We start from the raw sequence: 18,153 nt of genomic DNA on the forward strand, positions 1-18,153 counted from the left end.
TGGCGGCGGGACAGGAGGCTTCACGAAGGCACGGGACGCCTGCAGGGGCTGGTAGAAGCCCCAGGCAAGTAAAAATGATTTTTTATTCCTGGCTTAAGTGTCCCTTTCAAAAAATTGACTTTTGACTGAAGTAAAATTTTCAGACAGGAAGAGGCTGGCGTGTGATGATGTTCCCTCCTATCACCCTCCCATTCCCTCCTCCTACAGGGAGTAAATGAGGCAGGAAAGAGAAAGGAATGGGAAGGTAATAGGAGGGAACACTACTACAAGCCTGCCTCTTTCCTTCTGAAAATTTGACTTTAGTCAAAAGTCACATTTTTCAAGAAGTGATTATGGGGACCATAAGAGACAAGAAGAGGAATGGAGGGTGTAGAGGTATGTGGATTCAGCATGAACCTACTTCTGTGCTTACCTTAGGAATTTGGTCAGGTGTGCTTTAAAATGTTTTTCAAACACATAAACCTAACCTCACCTCAACATATACCTCTGTCCGGTAACTTACTTTAACCTTCCCCCAAACATAACGTCCTTACTGATGCCTAATCCTAGTCACTTAACCCTAGCCATTAAATCTTACCTGCCTTAACTCCTAACACTAACTCTCCTAAAACATCTATACTTTAACCCTATTACTTACCTTCAGTTGTCTTTGCTTGCAGGTGAATCAGATTTTATTCGCCAAGTATGACTGGGTCATGTCTGGAATTGGTTTGGCAACAGCAGGGCATACAACAGATTACAGCAGTAGCAGATTGACAGATAAGATAAACAATAGCAGTAACAGACGTAAAAAAATAACAATAACATTAGCAGCAGCCCAAGGTGTACAGCAGTGGCTGCAGCCTAAGGGGTGGGTGGGGGTGGTGAGCACAGGGGGTTGAGGGGTCATGGAGGGAGTTCAAGAGTTTTACAGCAGAGAGGGGGGGGGGGGGGAGTTCCTATGCCTTGAACTCCTGGTGGAGATGGCTCGGAACCTCTGGCCTGATGGGAGCTGACTAAAGAAACGCCTGGGTGTGGGGGATTGTTGGCAATCCTCATTGCTCTGCAGTGCAGTCTAGTAGGGGAAGGTGTTTCCTGACTATCCTCTCCACTGATCTGATGACCCTCTGGATTTTATATCTGTTGCTTGATGAGGAGGCGGCATACCAGACCAGGATGGATGAACAGAGGACAGATTCAAAGATGACGGAGTAGAAGGACCTTAGAAGTGTCAGTAACTTACATTATGGATCCAGTGATGGAGCTGGCTCTTCTGAGAGTCGTCTGGAGCGGAGCACATCCAGACCCAGGCGGCGTTCATGAATGCTGGGCGACATTGTCTTCTCTCTAGGCAGGGCCACACGCACACGCTCTGTGGAGGTCAGAGGTGCACGTGAGCACATGTCCGTCCTACTCGCTCAGGCAACGATGTAGGTAATTCCAGCTGACATGTATGTCTGGTGCCTGATTGCTGTTCATGTGTGGCCGGCCACTGATTGGCGAGAGTGTGTTTAAAACCCGGTTCTGTGTTAATCAAACTGCCCGTGATAGCGTTAAGTCTCCTTTGGGTTACTCCTGGGTGTTCATAATCATTAAGTGTTCTCTGTGTTTGTCCTTGCTCATTATCTTGACTTCCCTGTGGATTGCTGCCTGGACCGACATTGGATTGTATCTTGACCTTGCCTTTTGCCTCATTCTCTTGTACTACGATATTCTGATCTCCTGTGTATGACCCTGGATTGTTGCTGTACTACCTTTGCTGTACGATATTAGTATCTTGCCTTCCTGATCTCTAATTGCTGACTCGGATTGTTTGCCCATTCTCCAGTATTGCTGTGTGGTTCTTGTGGTACCTTTGTTGGCGCTTTGAGTCCGCAAGGAGAAAAGCGCAATATAAATGTTATTTGTCTTGTCTTGTCTTTGTCTTCTCGGCCTCAGTCCTTATATTTTCACACTAAGACCTAGGGGAAACAGTAGTTGGGTAGGTAACTTAGTCTCCCGTTCATGTGGGGGCTTGTCTATAGGTGAAGAGCGTGGTGATAGATTGGGGTCTAAGGACTGAAAAAAGACAGGCAATTTTCTAGGCCTCATAAGAAGTTCCTGAGCCATGCCAAATGTATTTAGTTGGCGAAGGAAGAAAAGTCTTTGCTAAGCCTTTTTTTTTTATTCGGATAGTGTTGACCTTCCAACTCAGGTCGTCGGAGATGGTTCTATTCAGAAGGTGGATGTTGGATACTCTTTTGACTTCAGTGCTATCAATATAGGGGGTGGATTAGTGGCATGCTTTCTGAAGTCAATGACCATCTCAATGGTTTTGGCTGTGTTAAAGAGACTCTGAAGTCTCTTGTTTTACCTTATTTTGTTTAACAATCCTCTTCAGCTTTAATGCCAGAGTTAAATCGCCCCATCCCCGCGGCAGAGGAGTGATTTATTGCCTAGAAAACGACCTGCAAAGTTCTATGACTTTGCAGGTCGCAGATCATGCTGCCCTGGCTCGCAGGGATTTTCTTATTGGAGAGGCTGAGCTTTGAGCTGTAGCTTTGCCTCTCCGCAATCAAACTCCACAGATCTCCGCCTCCTCCCCGCCCCTCTCAGGGAAAGAAGATTAAGAGGGGCGGGGAGAGGCGGCGATCCGCAGAGATTGACTGCGGAGGAGGCAGAGCTACAGTGTAAAGCTCTGCCTCTTCGAGGACGTGAAGCCCTGCGAGCCCGGAAGCTTTGCAGGGCTTATCTATGGTAATGAATCACTCCTCTGCCGCAGGGATGCGGCGATTTAGCTCTGGCATTAAAGCTGAAGAGGACTGTTAAACAAAAGAAGGTAAAAAAAAGAGACTTCAGAGTCTCTTTAAAGAGAATCTGTATTGTTAAAATCGCACAAAAGTAAACATACCAGTGCGTTAGGGGACATCTCCTATTCCCCTCTGTCACAATTTCGCCGCTCCCCGCCGCATTAAAAGTGGTTAAAAACAGCTTTAAAAAGTTTGTTTATAAACAAACAAAATGGCCACCAAAACAGGAAGTAGGTTGATGTACAGCATGTCCACACATAGAAAATACATCCATACACAAGCAGGCTGTATACAGCCTTCCTTTTGAATCTCAAGAGATCATTTGTGTGTTTCTTTCCCCCCTGAGGGGGGAGTGCATAGCAGAACCACAACACTGAAGAACTTGGCAGCCTTCCAGACACAGGCTGACAAGTCTGACAAGGGAAAGATACATTGATTTATTACAGAGACTGTGATAGTACAAAGTGCTGCAGTAAGCCAGAACACATTAGAATAGCTTTTGGAACTTGTAGGATGATAAAAAACAGGATGCAATTTTTGTTACGGAGTCTCTTTAACCTCCTTGGCGGTATGAAAAATACCGCCAGGAGGGAGCGCAGCAGTTTTTTAAAATTTTTTTTTTTTTTTAATCATGTAGCGAGCCGAGGGCTCGCTACATGATAGCCGCTGCTGAGCGGCATCCCCCCGCCCGCTTCGATCGCCTTCGGCGATCTCCGATCAGGAAATTCCGTTCATAGAACGGGATTTCCTGGAGGGCTTCCCCCGTCGCCATGGCGACGGGGCGGGATGACGTCACCGACGTCACTGACGTCGGGACGTCATTGGGAGTCCCGGGCCACCCCTCGGCGCTGCCTGGCACTGATTGGCCAGGCAGCGCTGGGGTCTGGGGGGGGGGGGCCGCGCCGCAGCAGATAACGGCGATCGGGCAGGGGCCGGCGGCGATCAGAGTGCTGGCGCAGCTAGCAAAGTGCTAGCTGCGTCCAGCAAAAAAAAAATTATGAAAATCGGCCCAGCAGGGCCTGAGCGGCACCCTCCGGCGGCTTACCCCGTGTCACACACGGGGTTACCGCCAAGGAGGTTAAGAACCAAAACCAGGCACCAAAACCAGGCACTTGATAGCAGCAATGTAATGCTGCGCGGGGTGCGTAATGGTTATTCGGCGCTCTGCTGATTGCCAGACCCCGAATTACACCTCCCTCCGAGTCAACGACTCGGTGGGGGAATAGTATTTACTGCCAAAGAGAAAAGAGAGACTGCTACACTCACGTGTGATACACAGATGGGAGCAGGAAAATCAAACGCCAAAAGTTCATAGATTACCAAGGAAGTCCCGCTGCACCAAATGGTAGGGTAAAGTAGAAAATCTTTTATTCTTCAATCCGTCATCAGTGTTACAAATAAAAGCTCACGCGTATCCGTGCAATGGATGGCTCCTTAATCAAGCGTGAGCTTTTATTTGTAACACTGATGACAGATTAAAGAATAAAAGATTTTCTACTTTACCCTACCATTTGGTGCAGCGGGACTTCCTTGGTTATCTATGAGTATTTACTGCCGCCAGAGAGTTTTGCGGCAGTAGGGAGAGCCGTCATTCAGCTCTCCCAGCACCCAACTCACGCATGGCGTATTAATAAGTATGCCCTGCCATGGCAGGGGGGTCACAGGCTTTGGGTGGCCCTCCTCCTTCTCCTCCCCAACCACAAGCACAGCCAATTGATCAGCGGTTTTCCGTGATTGATGCGAGCTTTGCCCCAGCAGTTGGATTCAAGTCTGTTGTGACAGGTAAATGGTTAACATGTTTGATTTGCATATTAGCAAGCCTGTTCCCCATCAGGTCCGCCATGTACTCCCGCCCAACAGGACACCGATTGGTGTTTTTATTGGGGGTGGGGTATTTAAGATACTGCACTTTGTCTGGTGTGTATGGCTACTGCAATTTGAGAAAGGGCTATGCCCGAAACAACGTTTGTCATTGTTGATGCCACTTCTGTGATGCAATAAAAGAGCTTTTCCTTTAACTTTGTGGAGTGGTGTCCGCCTCCTTCCTGACCTGACGGATTAAAGAATAAAAGATTTTCTACTTTACCCTACCATTTGGTGCAGCGGGACTTGCTTGGTTATCTATGAGCATTTACTGCCGCCAGAGACTTTTGCGGCAGTAGGGAGAGTCGTCATTCAGCTCTCCAAGCACCCAACTCACACATGGCATATTAATACGTACACCCTGCCATGGCAGGGGGGGGACAGGCTTTGGGGGTCCCTCCTCCTTCCTCTCCTCAACCACAACCAATTGGCAAAGAAACCTCTGCTTTCTCTCACAAAAAGCGTCCCCGCCACTTCCTTACGAGAGAGTAGAGGGAGCGTGTTTAATTTTTTTCTGCTTCCAGACTCTGCTTCACAGCAGAACACTCTCTGCGGCCATTCGCTGGCTCCCGATAACGTGACCCGCATGGGGTTCGGAGACCTAGGACTAGGAGGCCCCATGCTTTAATTTTTTCAGGGGGGGCTTATTAAGCCTAGTTACGCCCCCGCCTTGCAACACAGAGTCACTGTTTGTATTGGCTCTATGGAGGCACCTAAATAACCAGCAGCTAGATCAGGGGTGGGCAAGCTATGGCCCACAAGCCAGATACAGCCCGCTTGGCTATTTCATCCGGCCCACCGATGCAGGGCCGGATTCAATGCTGCAGATTTTGCCCCCCTGCAGGTGAACTGGCGTTGCAGTGTCTGATGGACACTGTGCCAGTTCACCGATCTGTAGCTCACCTCCAGGCTGCGGAAGTCTGTGGGTTCCAGCAGAGCAGGGTTACAGGAAAATAGTGTCTGAAGCCCAGCACTGGAGTCTATTTGTGTGTCCAGTGCAAGGGGATGGGGGAGTGACGCTGAAGGCCGAGAGTCACCTGCTAGATAAGTAGATTGCGTTTATTTTCAGGTGACATTAAGGGACACTATAGTGGGGGTAGGGGGACGGACAGAGGGGACACACATAAATTACATTAAAGGGGAACGTTGCCTAATGTGTTTTTCAGGGGGAGATGCTGCCTCATGTTTTAAGTGTATTTTTGAGAGCAAATTTATGCCAAATATGTGTATTTTGTGGGAACATTGCTGCATTACAGTATGTGTATTTTGTGGGAAACACTGCTGTATTGTGTTTTTTGTGAGAAACACTGCTGCATTGCATGTATTTTGTGGAAACATTGCTGCCTTACGTGTATTTTGTGGGAAGCACTACCACATTACGTGTATTTTGTGGGAACATTGCTGCATTACAGTATGTGTATTTTGTGGGAAACACTGCTGTATTGTGTTTTTTGTGAGAAACACTGCTGCATTGCATGTATTTTGTGGAAACATTGCTGCCTTACAAGTATTTTGTGGGAAACACTGCCGCATTTCATGTATTTTGTGGAAACGTATTTTGTGGGAACATTGCCGCATTACGTGTAATTTGTGGGAAAGGCTGCCACATTTTGTGTATTTTGTGGGGTGAACACTGACTAATTACCATTAGGGTCACTTTGCTTAAGGCAACGTTTCCACTGTGGCGTGACATTTTCGCCTGCAAAATATCGTATAAGATTTTTCTGATTAGTGAAAAGTTGCATGTAAATTTGTACGCATTTTTATGCGAATTTACATACGCGAAAATTCGCATTGCTTAAATATACATCATCTGCCTAGTAACAGCTTAGTCATGACTGCAGCCAACGTCTTGTAACCATGGATCTAATGTGAATTTTCGCGCCTATACAAAGCATTGTATGCGAATCGTGCGCGATGTCCGAAAATATGATGCAGGACCTCAGATTTTTTTCACGTGTACGAAAATTCGCATGGTGTGGAAACGGCTGCATTGACTTACATTAGTTTTAAAATCTATGCGAATTTTTGGACCAAAAAAACTGACAGAAAATGCACAAGTGGAAACCAGTCTGGATGCCTCCGCAGCTGCTTCGGTTTCACTGCCAGGCATGTCTACCGTCCCTCCGGCGTCTAGCACGCCGAGGAGCGGACTGTCAGTTGCTCACAGAGTAGCTTTGTCGCGCGCGTGCGTGCACAGACGAGATCTGTATGCGGGAAGGAGGCGCGTCGGCTGACGTCAGCGGAGACTTTCGGCGTCTCCGATTGGCTGATGAGCGGAGGCGTGGCTGAAGGGTCTCCTCCGCTTCTTAAGCAACGAGGTTTCACTTGCAAAGTGTCTGCTGTTGCAAATGCTACGTGTTAGCACCCAGACCCTTAGATAGATCCGGTGTGCTTTGATCCGGGAGGAAACTGGGGATTTCACACAGACTAGGATTAATATTGTTATTTGATATATATTGCTTGATACCTGTGTATGACTCTGGCTCTCTCTTCTGACTTCCCTTCCGCTTAACGCCTTTGTACTATAGCCATCTGATCCTGTTGCTAACTCTGCCTGAATTACCTTGATTCTCTTGCCTGCCGATTCTGTACTGTATCTTCCTGTCTGTTGCCAAACCGATCTGTCTGACTCCTCTACTCACCAGTGAGCCCTTGTCACTGGTGAGGTTATTACTATTAGTGCCCACCAGCTCCTCTGGTGAGGACTTCTGCTTAGATAGTCTCCACCAGCTCCTCTGGTGAGAACTATTGCATTTGTTATATTACACCAGCTCCTCTGGTGAAGAACTATTGCATTTGTTATCATACACCAGCTCCTCTGGTAATAGCTCCTGCTCTGATAAGTGCTCACCAGCTCCTCTGGTGAGGCTTACGTTACTGATAGTACTCACCAGCTCCTCTGGTGAGCTATCTGCATTACTGTTGCACCAAACACGTTACACCTTTTGTATTTGTTGTCACGGCAACTTCTGATATACCAGCATTATAGGTGATTCTGCAGATCATCTTATAATCAGGTATACATCTGCATTATTGGTGATACTGCAGATCACCTAATAATCAGAATTCTGCCTTTTGCTGACACAAATCGTTACACAAACCTAACTGTGTTTTGGGAGAAAACTCGGGCCCACTGTCTTTGCATTACACTGTTACATTACAATTGGCTCTGCCCAAATTGTCATGGCCACACCCATTTTTTGCCACAGCGTGCTCCGCATATTGCTTTCACTCCTGTTCTGACCCTTCAGTCAAACTTGAGAACTCAATGTAGCCTTCGAGTCAAAAAGTTTTCCCACCCCTGTACTAGATGAACTTCTTTGCCTCTGAACAGAGGGAAGATCTCTCCCATTATTCACAGTAGGACATCTGTCTATGGCAAGCATTACAGCAGGGGTCTCAAACTCGCAGCCCGCGGGCCATTTGCGGCCCTCGATACAATATTTTGTGGCCCCAGGGCCCCAGAGCTTGTAGGGGCCCCCAGTGGCTACAAGAGGAAAAAATTTTTTTCAAATCGGCCTTATAGTTTTTGAGAAAATCGATTTTAAAGTTGCAAAGGAAAAAAACACACATTTAAAAACCCGCCGACTTTAATGGTTAATAGCAAATCCACCTTAAATGCTAGAAACCCTAAATTTGCAGGATATGTTAAGGAGATCATTAGGAATAAGAGGAAAAAACAATTTTTCAAAAAGACCTTATCGTTTTTGAGAAAATCGATTTTAAAGTTTCAAAGGAAAATAGTATACTTTTAAATGCGGTAAATGTCACTTTTAGTAGCAAGCCTAACGGTAGTGTAATTTTACATGTATCAAAAGAAAGAGCAATACATTTCCTGACAGGGTTTCCAGGGGGTCCATGCGCAGCCGCAGCGCTTTGGCCAGGGATCGCTATACAGCCGCAATATGGCTGTATGAAGATTCCTGGCATTTTTTCCTATTTTCCCATTTTTTTTTTTATGTTTAGAGTGTGGGAATTTTAAAGAAAAAAATTATGTGGGGTCCCCCCTCATGAAACTTTTTAACCCCTTGTCCCCCATGCAGGCTGGGGTAGCCAGAATGTGGAGCTCCGACCGGGTGGGGCTTCACACCCTGACTATACCAGCTGCAAAAAAGGTCCCTTAATGCCGATTTTTGTTCCAGGGTATCTGTTGGGGGGGGGGAAGGCAGGTTTATTTTGCTCTGGGGCCCCATTGTTGCTTAAACCGGCCCTGCCTGCCGGCAAAAGCAAAAGAGACACGGAAGCGAACTATATTTGCCCATTTTACCTTCTAGTTCGCTTCAGTGCTCCCAAGTAATCCGCCGCATCCCCGCTGCTAAACAAGGACTGCAGACCCCCAAATCCCCCGCGCAAACATCCACGACTGCGCTGAGGGGCAGAGCTTCCAGCTGTAGCTCTGCCCCTCCTGACGTCAATCGCCGAATGGATCGCTGCCTCTCCCCCGCCCCTCTCTGTGAAGGAAGAGTGAGAGGGGTGGGCAGAGGCAGCGATCCGCCGCGATTGACGTCAGGAGGGGCAGAGCTGAAGCTGAAAGCTCTGCCACTTCCAGGAAATGCCGGCGGATTGCCCGCCGGGGCGATTTGGGGGCTCTGCAGCCCTCGTTTTGCGGCGGGGAAACGTGAACTCCCTTATGCGGCCCACCCTCATCCTGACTTTGCCTCCTGCGGCCCCCGGGTAAATTGAGTTTGAGACCCCTGCATTACAGGAACAGCATATTGGTGCTCACTGAAAACCGAAGCCCTTCTGTACTTCACTAAGTACAGCCTTTAGTGAACCATAAAAAGAATATGAGTAGTCTGTCCTCTCTTCTAACTAGGTATTTTAGACCCTAACCAGAAACAGGTAGGACTTAGTACTTGCTGAAGGCCCATGTGTCTGTACCTTGTCTATATTGGGGTTGATTTACTAAAGAAGATGTACTTTAATTTGGGGGTAATGTGATTTTTAAACAGAAGATATTATTTTGGGATCAAAACAGGTACAACAACTATATGTGCAATAAGGAGTTAAGAGACAGTTTTGTACAGTATGTTATGCCAGACTGAAATTCCGCTCAAAGTGGAACCAAACTCAGAACTATATATATGCTGTAAAATATTAGCTACAGGATGATAACCTTTTACGGAAAAAAAAATCTTCATTACAATTTATGAAAATCCTAAAAAAAAAAACGTAAGATTTTCTTGTATCCAGTTCACTAGAAGCACTGAAAGGGTTAAAGCGGACCCAAACCAAACAATTTTTTAATTCAAAATATTTAGTTGCAGCACTCTGACACCTACAAAGATAAATAAACACTCCTTCAAGCCTATGAGCATTTCAGTGCATGCTTTTCACCCTTCTCTTTGGATAACTAGGGTTATACAGGTGGCAGCCATTAGCAATTCCTCCTTTGCCAGACACCTGTTACTCCACCAGTTTGCTGGTTTCTGTCCCGGCAATATGAAAGGAGGGCGGGGTTCCTCCAATAAATGTAAAATATTATATATTTGTCATCATGCAGCTGAAAAAAGGCTGCTATTTATTATTATAATTTAGAAAATAGATTTTATTTCTGAAATCCTGTATTTTTAATTTGGGTCCACATTAAGTCTGTCTTTACACAGGGCAGTGTGCTGCAGCAGCACAGCTCACACATAGCCCACAGCAGGGGCAGCCTTAGGCATGTGCCATCTATGCACAGTGCCGCCACTCCCGTGGTGGTGGTGGGGTTTACCATTTACAGTGCATAAGATACCATATTGACATTGGTGGGCGAAGGGGCCACCTGTTCCCAGCTGATTCCCAGTTGCTGATAAGACACCCTGATCTAGTGTAGCTACAAGCACAGAGCAGAATACAGTGAATGTATTCAGCAATCATATGTGAAATAAGACTTTTCCTTGTGTGATGAACTAGCTAGAGTATGGGTCCACTTTATGGTGAACCTGTAAGGAGAAAAACAGTAAAGTTTAGATAATTACCTCAGTAGAGGGAAGCCTCTGGATAGTCCAAATCTATTAAATATCTGTGCAGTGTGTGGAAGTTTTCAGTTAGATAGATCCCTCTCTGATCAGATTTGTGATCTGATCTTTTGGCCACATCATGCAGTGTAGGGCTACTTTACTGCTTCTCTCTTAACAAATGGCTACCAGCGTATTCAAATGGAAACTATTGCAACTAAAACTGGTATTTTGTTTCCACCTTGTTTGCTATGTGACTTGCTTAATAAGCCAAGTTAAATCCGAGTCTATAGAAAGAATAAGAAACGTGGTCTGGCTCAACCAGTATTACAATATTCCCTAAAATAAAGCTAGCAGCTGCTCTCTTCATTCAGGTTATTTGTCACTGCGCATCCCTCCCTCGAGCTATATCTGCTGCATCACCATGATTCCAGGTCTGGGGACTCTCCTGCTTCTTTGTTCAGGGTAGCAGCATCATGTCTCCTTATCTTTGTCTCTGCAGTGGCCTCCTCCTCATGACGTGCGTCGCCAGGCCACTGACCTTGCGGCTGCTCTTACATAAGCAGCCAATATCTCCCCTCACAGTCACACCCCTCCTCTTATCTGAAGATTCCCCTCACTCTTCCCACTCCTCTGAGTCCTCTCCCCAATAATATGTAAGCCGTGTAGGCTGTCTCTGCCATGTTTGCCAGCTGTTTCACTTCAGAAATGGCCAGTGCACAGAGTAGCTGCATGCCTTATCAGTGGGGTAATGCTGCACCCTTTAGCACGGGGCTTTTTGGTTCCTATCGGGCTCCTACACACATCCTGTTATTCTCTGTATGCACTTTGCTGGCTAGCAGCTTGTCCCTGTATCTCTAGAATCTCTTTCATAGTCTCCTGCTCAGCTCTCCTCCTTTGCCACGGCTACAAATGCCAGCCTGTCCACGCTGCAGAACGCTGTATTTATTTGTCGTTGCTATATATTTTTCTACCTTTTCATGTTCACTCTCTCCTCTCTATTACAGTTCCCCCTTCCTCCCCACTGACAGGAGCTCTGCAGCTGATGTTCCATTCACGTATCCCCCCCCTCCTCTTCAGAAATTCGCCTTGGTATAGTCGTCACAGGTTTCTTTGCTCCCTCCTTGTGTCTGCGGCTTGGACGGTTCCACTAGCTGAGGACGCCGAGGGGGAGACTGCCAGCTCTATATAGCAGTTCAAGAACAGCTGTACGGTCAGTTCCAAGCACCGGGGATGTGATGAGTGGCATTGCGGGGTGTAGAGCACGTCAGAGAGGAGAACGGGAGGGGATGGATCAGTGCCAGGTAGACGAGAGAAAGACTGCAGGGAAGGGGCACAGCAGAGAGTGGCACAGGAGAGCTTGCGTAGAATGGAGTGGGGAGACGGCGACAGCGGTGCTCTGCGGGATGGGGGTCCAAGTTTACTAGCAGAGCGCGGATGTGTCATTGCAGAGGCTGGGGACGTGGTATTGCCAGCTGCAGGATGTGGGTAGTAGTCACTAGTCAGTGTGAGAGTCTTGAGTTCGTGTCATTTGCCTTTCTGCGCAAGACTGGCATAGAGTAGATCGGGACTTGTGCAGTGACTTCAGTTTGAGGATAAGCGGTGAATTGTTTGCATGCAGAAGAGGGGAAAAGCATGTTAATGATCAAAACAGCATTTATGAAAAAAAAAAGACGTATTGTTCTGTACATGAAACATTGATTTGTGCCTATAGTGCATGGCAAATATAATTCTAATATTTGAGACAGGTTTATCAAAATAGTTACCCAGCCTTTTCTGCAAAATCATATTAGCTGATATGGACAACACATTCGTTTACGTTTTCATAAAAATGTCAATCCCAGCAACCTAATTGATGCACCATTTATGACCTCTGTGATTTACAGAGCCTCTTATGTAATGTAAATCACATGTGGCTGGAAAATGGATAGACTGTAATTATGTGGTGCAGGGACCTCAGTTCCTAGTAAAGATGGATAGAGCACCACAGATTGATGATCATTTCTGCCAAAGCTGGTGAATATTCACTAAGGTTATGCTGCAGATATCTTTGTATAGTATCAGAACACCATCTACTATTGACTGTGGTTAGTGCACAATTGTGCATCATCAGCTGACAGTTGTTTATACAGAGTACAGTGGAAAGCAGTTGTAAATGTAGAAGTTCCCATGTGCTTCCTTTCACATTGTGACGCAACAGACAAAATCATTGCAACGCAAATGCAATGATGGTCCTATGGAGCTGTCACATTGTTCATGGTGCTGGATGATATGACAGGTTCTGTAGGGTGTAATGCAGTTGATGCACTTGTGTTTATAGGGTAATGTGTGGTTTTACACCAGCAGTGAGGCATACTTTCATGGTATTGTATACCTCACTGTATGGTCAAACTGTTAAGGTGTGATGTCATTTTTCTGAACTCATTGAAGAATAATAGCATCTCAGCGTTCTCTCCGTAGTGTGAAATGAGCCCTAAACTCACAGAGCGCATGTGTATTTATAAATACATATCAAGTGTTCTCCCTGGAATTTTTTTTCCAGCCGGGTGGCATGAAAAAGTAGCCGATTGGGGCGAGATGAAAGAATGCAGGGCCGGCGCGTCTCTGCACAATTCTGCTTACATAGGAGGAGGCATGCCGATGACAGCCGGATGCTTACCAAAACTAGCTGGGTGGTTCATCAGGCTAAAATGGACTGGGGAGAACACTGCATATTTAGAGGCTTTGTAGGAGTTGATACACCTCTTCATACCTGAATATGGTTGTTGTGCATGGCAAACAGAAAGGAAGACAGGGCTGGATTGAGGATGGTGAGCATGACAGTTCCTAATACATGCATACGAATTTGATGGACACTGAAAAGAAGCTAATCAAGATCATTGTATCAAGGAGGACAGAGTTTTGTGGTCACTGATGCAGCACCTTTGGCCTCCCCAACTACTGTCTTTCAGCCTTTTTTCTGTCCGTTTCCTGTCTGCTCAGCTTTATGGCCTATGTTTTGACTATAATCCCGACAGTCTACTATTTGCTGCACTGTCAATTTGTTAGTGGGGCAAATTTAAGTACTCGGTTGAAGACGCTCAATTCTAAAACAAGTACAGCAAGGTTGTGAGTTGTGGGTCTAGTTTTTAGATGCTGACCTCAGCATGGAGACCATGTCTACCTCTGGTGACTCAAACGATGCACATTACTATGTGCAAGCGAAGGGTGGCCTACTTGATTGACCACTGAAACAAAATGCCAGAAGCATGTGGGATGTAGTATGAGCTGGGAGAGGACTGGGTGTGCCATTGCCTATCTTTCTGCATGTGTGAATGAGCCCTTAGTCAGAATGCTGACTAAAGACGCAGTCTGAAGGTCATTCATTAATTTCTTTAATAACACAGGTCTTTTTTTGAGAGCTGTTTTGGTCACTCCACCTAATCTTTATGTTTTTGGTACGCTGCATCCGTAAATGACCTCCATTTTGTTATAGGACATCGCGTTTCCTGACTATTTAGGTAACTATGTTAAATAAGGCAATACCTCTAAATAATTGGAAATAGACTCATAAAATTAAAGTTTTATTACAATCTTTTCATGAAAATCATTTTTTAAACTGAAATGAGCTCACCTACACACACTAAACTATTATATGGAGATACAAAAAGGAAACCGAGAGCCCAATAGTGTAGTATGTTAAGCAGCAAGGTATATTAAAGTAACAATATGTGAAAATACTTACAAACATGGGTCACCTGAAAGGCAACCACGGTAAAGGCAGGTGGGGAGATTAGACCTGACCCCACTCAGGTTGAAAAGTCTCTCTCTGTAGACAGGAAAGAGGATACATCCCGCCACTAAGGGTGGGCTAGGCAATAAACTTGTACATGTGAACAGAGGCGCCAAAATAGGGTAAAATACATTAAAAATGTTATACTTGCAGCAATGTTTTTTTTGGACAGCAGTGACTTTCTGGTATCCTCCCACGAACTCCATTCTTGTTTAGTGTTTTACGTATCACAGATTCGCTAACAGGGATGTTAGCATATGTCAGAGACCTGTGTAATTTTAAAGCTAATGGGTACCCCCCCCCCCCCCCCCCCCCAAAAAAACCAGATACTTACATATGGAGGGGGGAAAGGCTCTGAGTCCAATAGAGCCTTCCTGTTCCTCTCACGGTTCCCTCGTTCCTCTCACGGTTTCCTCATTCCAGCCCTGTCTCCCCTGTGAACAGTATCCAACGGTCAAAATCAGCTTTCCGCTGCTGCAGGAGGCTTCAGTGCACCCGAAGACAGGGGCATGAAACGGGGGACATCGATTGAACGAGGGGACTGTGAGAGTAGTGGAAAGGCTCTACAGAACCATGAGCCTTCCCTCTCCTTAGATAAGTATCTGTTTGTTTTTTTGGGTTTTTTTCGGTTCCCATTAGCGTTAAGTACAGTACATACAAATACCGTATATTCCAGCAAATAAGACGACTGGGCGTATAAGACAACCCCCCAACTTTTCCAATTAAAATATAGAGTTTGGAATATACTCGCCGTATAAGACTTCATATAAAAAACATCATATACTGGTGCTATGTATGAAGAGATATTGGTGCTGTACTGTATGTGGTACCCAGTATATAACAGTATATACTGTAGGTGATTGACTGGTTGGATTGGTCAACTCTCCCTGTTTTCAAGTGGATTGGTCAGCTCTCCTTGTCTACCTGTATATCAAAGCGGTATGGAAGAATAGATTGCGCAGTTTGCCCATAAAACACGCTTCTTTCACCCATCTGGTCCACCCTTGTATCCTATTTACCTCCTTCTCTGCCTCTCAGATCTCGCACATGTGCACCTGCGCCGCTTCACTACAGTCCTCTGCAGCAAGATCTGAGATTCGGTAACAGGATAGGGCGTACCGCTCGGCATCAATTACACATGGCGTTTAAGACGACCCCTGACTTTTCAGATGATTTTCAAGGGTTTAAAAGTAGTGTTATACACCAGAATATACAGTAACAAGTATAAATTACCAGTATTATTTAATGCCCAAGCTAATGACTTTTTGTAAAATTCTCCTTTAACCTCCCTGGCGTTATGATTATTTCCAGATTTAGGGTCTAAAAGCCATACCATTTTTTCACAGGCTTTTAGACCCTAAAACAAGAAGAAAAACATACCTCAGAGACGTCTGCAGCAGCTCCTGCATGAAACTCACTCAGGCACGCGATCACCACCCTGTTCTGCGGCTTTCCATCCCGAGCCTGACTCGAGATTACTGCTAAGGGGGTTAAAGGACCACTATCTCGAAAAAAGTAGGCATTTAAAATCTGACAGAACCGACAGGTTTTGGGCCAGTCCATCTCCTCATGGGGGATTCTCAGGGTTTTCTTTGTTTTCAACAGCATTTTCTGAACAGCAGTTGCAAAGTCTAACTGACAAAATAGTGTGCAAAGTGAGTAGGGAGGCCGGCCGGTATATTACTATTTTGGCAGTTAAACTGTTGTTCAGGAAATGCTGTTGAAAACAAAGAAAACGCTGAGAATCCCCCATGAGGGGATGGACTGTCCCAAAACCTGTTGGTTCTGTCAGATTTTAACTGCCTACTTTTTTCGCGATAGTGGTCCTTTAAGAATTGATAGTGGAATAGTATAAAAAAAACAGGGCTGTGGAGTCGGTACAAAAATCCACTGACTCCGACTCCTCAGGTTAGGATTCCTCCGACTCCTCTAATTTGCATATTACAATCTTTTTGATTGAAAGTATGTAACATTCGTATCTTAACTGCCAACGCTTAGGAATTTTAAAAGACAACTGAACTGAGAGGGATATGAAGGTTGCCATATTTATTCCCTTTTAAACAATACCAGTTACCTGGCTATCCAGCTAATCTTCTGCCTAATACTTTTAGTCATAGACTAAAACTAGTCCTTGGTAAGAGTACTTGTAGAAGGTACAGACAGGAACAAACACCATCTATCAGGCCCTAGGCAATGTAACTGTGGGTACATGTAAGGCTCCCTGCACGCTGCAAATCCGTTTTGCGATTCCAATTCCGATTTTCAAATCTGATTTTCCCTGAATACAATCAACAGAAAAACGGAGGAAAACATGCAGCATGCAGTAACGATTAAAAATCGGAATCGGATGTAAAAACCGATTAAAAATCGGAAACGGAATCACATGCAGTGTGCGATTCCGTTTTTTCCTCCATTTTTCTGTTGATTGCATTCAGGGAAAATCATATTTGCAAATCGGAAAACAAAATCGCAAAACGGATTTGCAGTGTCCAGGGAGCCTAAGAGTGATGTGCAGGTACTCTGCAGGGGGATGGGGGGATTCTTCCTCTATTACACATTCTTCATGCACAATCTAAACATGGATCAGGCCCTAGGCAATGTAACTGTGGGTACATGTAAGAGTGATATGCGGGTACTCTGCAGGGGAATGAGGTGATTCTTCCTCTATTACACATTCTTCATGTACAATCTGAACCAGGTTTATGGGTGATAGACAACACCTCTGTGTTCAATGTGCATAACATTCTCAGTAGATTCCCTGCAGCTCTGTGGGGAGTGCACATATATACTGTGTAACAAAGTAAACCTGAGACAGATGAAATTAAAGTTTTATACTGTACATACCTGGGGCTTCCTCCAGCCCCTTCAGGCTAATTAGTCCCTTAGGATCTTCTGCTATGGGTCCAGGTATATGAGCCAGTCGGGCATAGTGCGCATGCACACACTGCGCCGCCAGGAGCGTACTACACCTGTTTGCGCAGGTGCAGAATGCTCCTGGCTGTGGGAGTGGCATATGGCCGGACTGCGCTGACTGGCTGAATTACCGGGACTCATATAGCAGAAGATCCAGGTGGCGGAGGAGGACAGCGAGGGACTGATTAGCCTGAAGGGGCTGGAGGAAGCCCCAGGTATGTATAAAACTTTTCTTTTCATCTGTCTCAGGTACCCTTCAATTCATAGTCATCAAACCAAATTTTAACAACATATCAAATTATTTGATTTCATGAGCAAAGGGAGTGCATAATTTTGCATAAACCAGCATCAGCGCAGAATTATTTCCATCTCATTGACCATCTCTATTAGTGACACAGCTCTACATCAGGATTTATTCTTACAGCATAGATGTTATTTAGTATATAAATGAGATTCCTGTGTACACATCATATATACAGTCACAATTTAAAAATACGGGGACTGCTTTATTGAAGTAGCACAAGTAACTATTTTTTGATTGGTTTATTTAATTTTTGTGGACTAAGCACAGCTATTACTGTATGTATAAATTATTTATGATGACTATTATCTGAGAAATAGAACATTTTATCATATTTTCTTTTTTAATTACTCATTAGGAGTCGCAGTCTGTGCATTTTTTTCCGACTCCGATTCCAGGTACCCAAAAATGACTCCGACTCCTCGACTCCAACTCCACAGCCCTGAAAAAAACCTGTTGATTTCTTTTCAACTTTGAAGAATGAGTGGTCAGATCATGCATCATCTCTTACTCCCCCCCCTGAGTTTAGAGGAGGGAAAGGAATTCAATCACATGACTGTTCTTTTCTGAAGTAGAAAATATGTTAGGCTT

General features: G+C 45.3%; 1 protein-coding gene across 3 annotated transcripts in view; it reads left to right on the forward strand.

The window, feature by feature from the left end:
• The window catches only part of AMPD2 (adenosine monophosphate deaminase 2), a 100,546-nt gene that overhangs the window by 11,770 nt on the left and 70,623 nt on the right, over positions 1-18,153 (forward strand). The window contains exon 1 of one of the 3 annotated variants that reach the window (XM_068269523.1): positions 11,256-11,789. The exons of 1 other annotated variant lie outside the window; for it this stretch is intronic. The gene's annotated coding sequence lies outside the window, so the exon portion shown is untranslated. Of the gene's footprint in view, positions 1-11,255; positions 11,790-11,861; positions 11,881-18,153 lie in introns of those variants that run through there. One more of the 3 variants, XM_068269526.1, reaches the window with a different exon arrangement.

This window comes from Hyperolius riggenbachi, chromosome 2, assembly GCF_040937935.1.
Source record: "Hyperolius riggenbachi isolate aHypRig1 chromosome 2, aHypRig1.pri, whole genome shotgun sequence".
NCBI lineage: Eukaryota > Metazoa > Chordata > Amphibia > Anura > Hyperoliidae > Hyperolius > Hyperolius riggenbachi.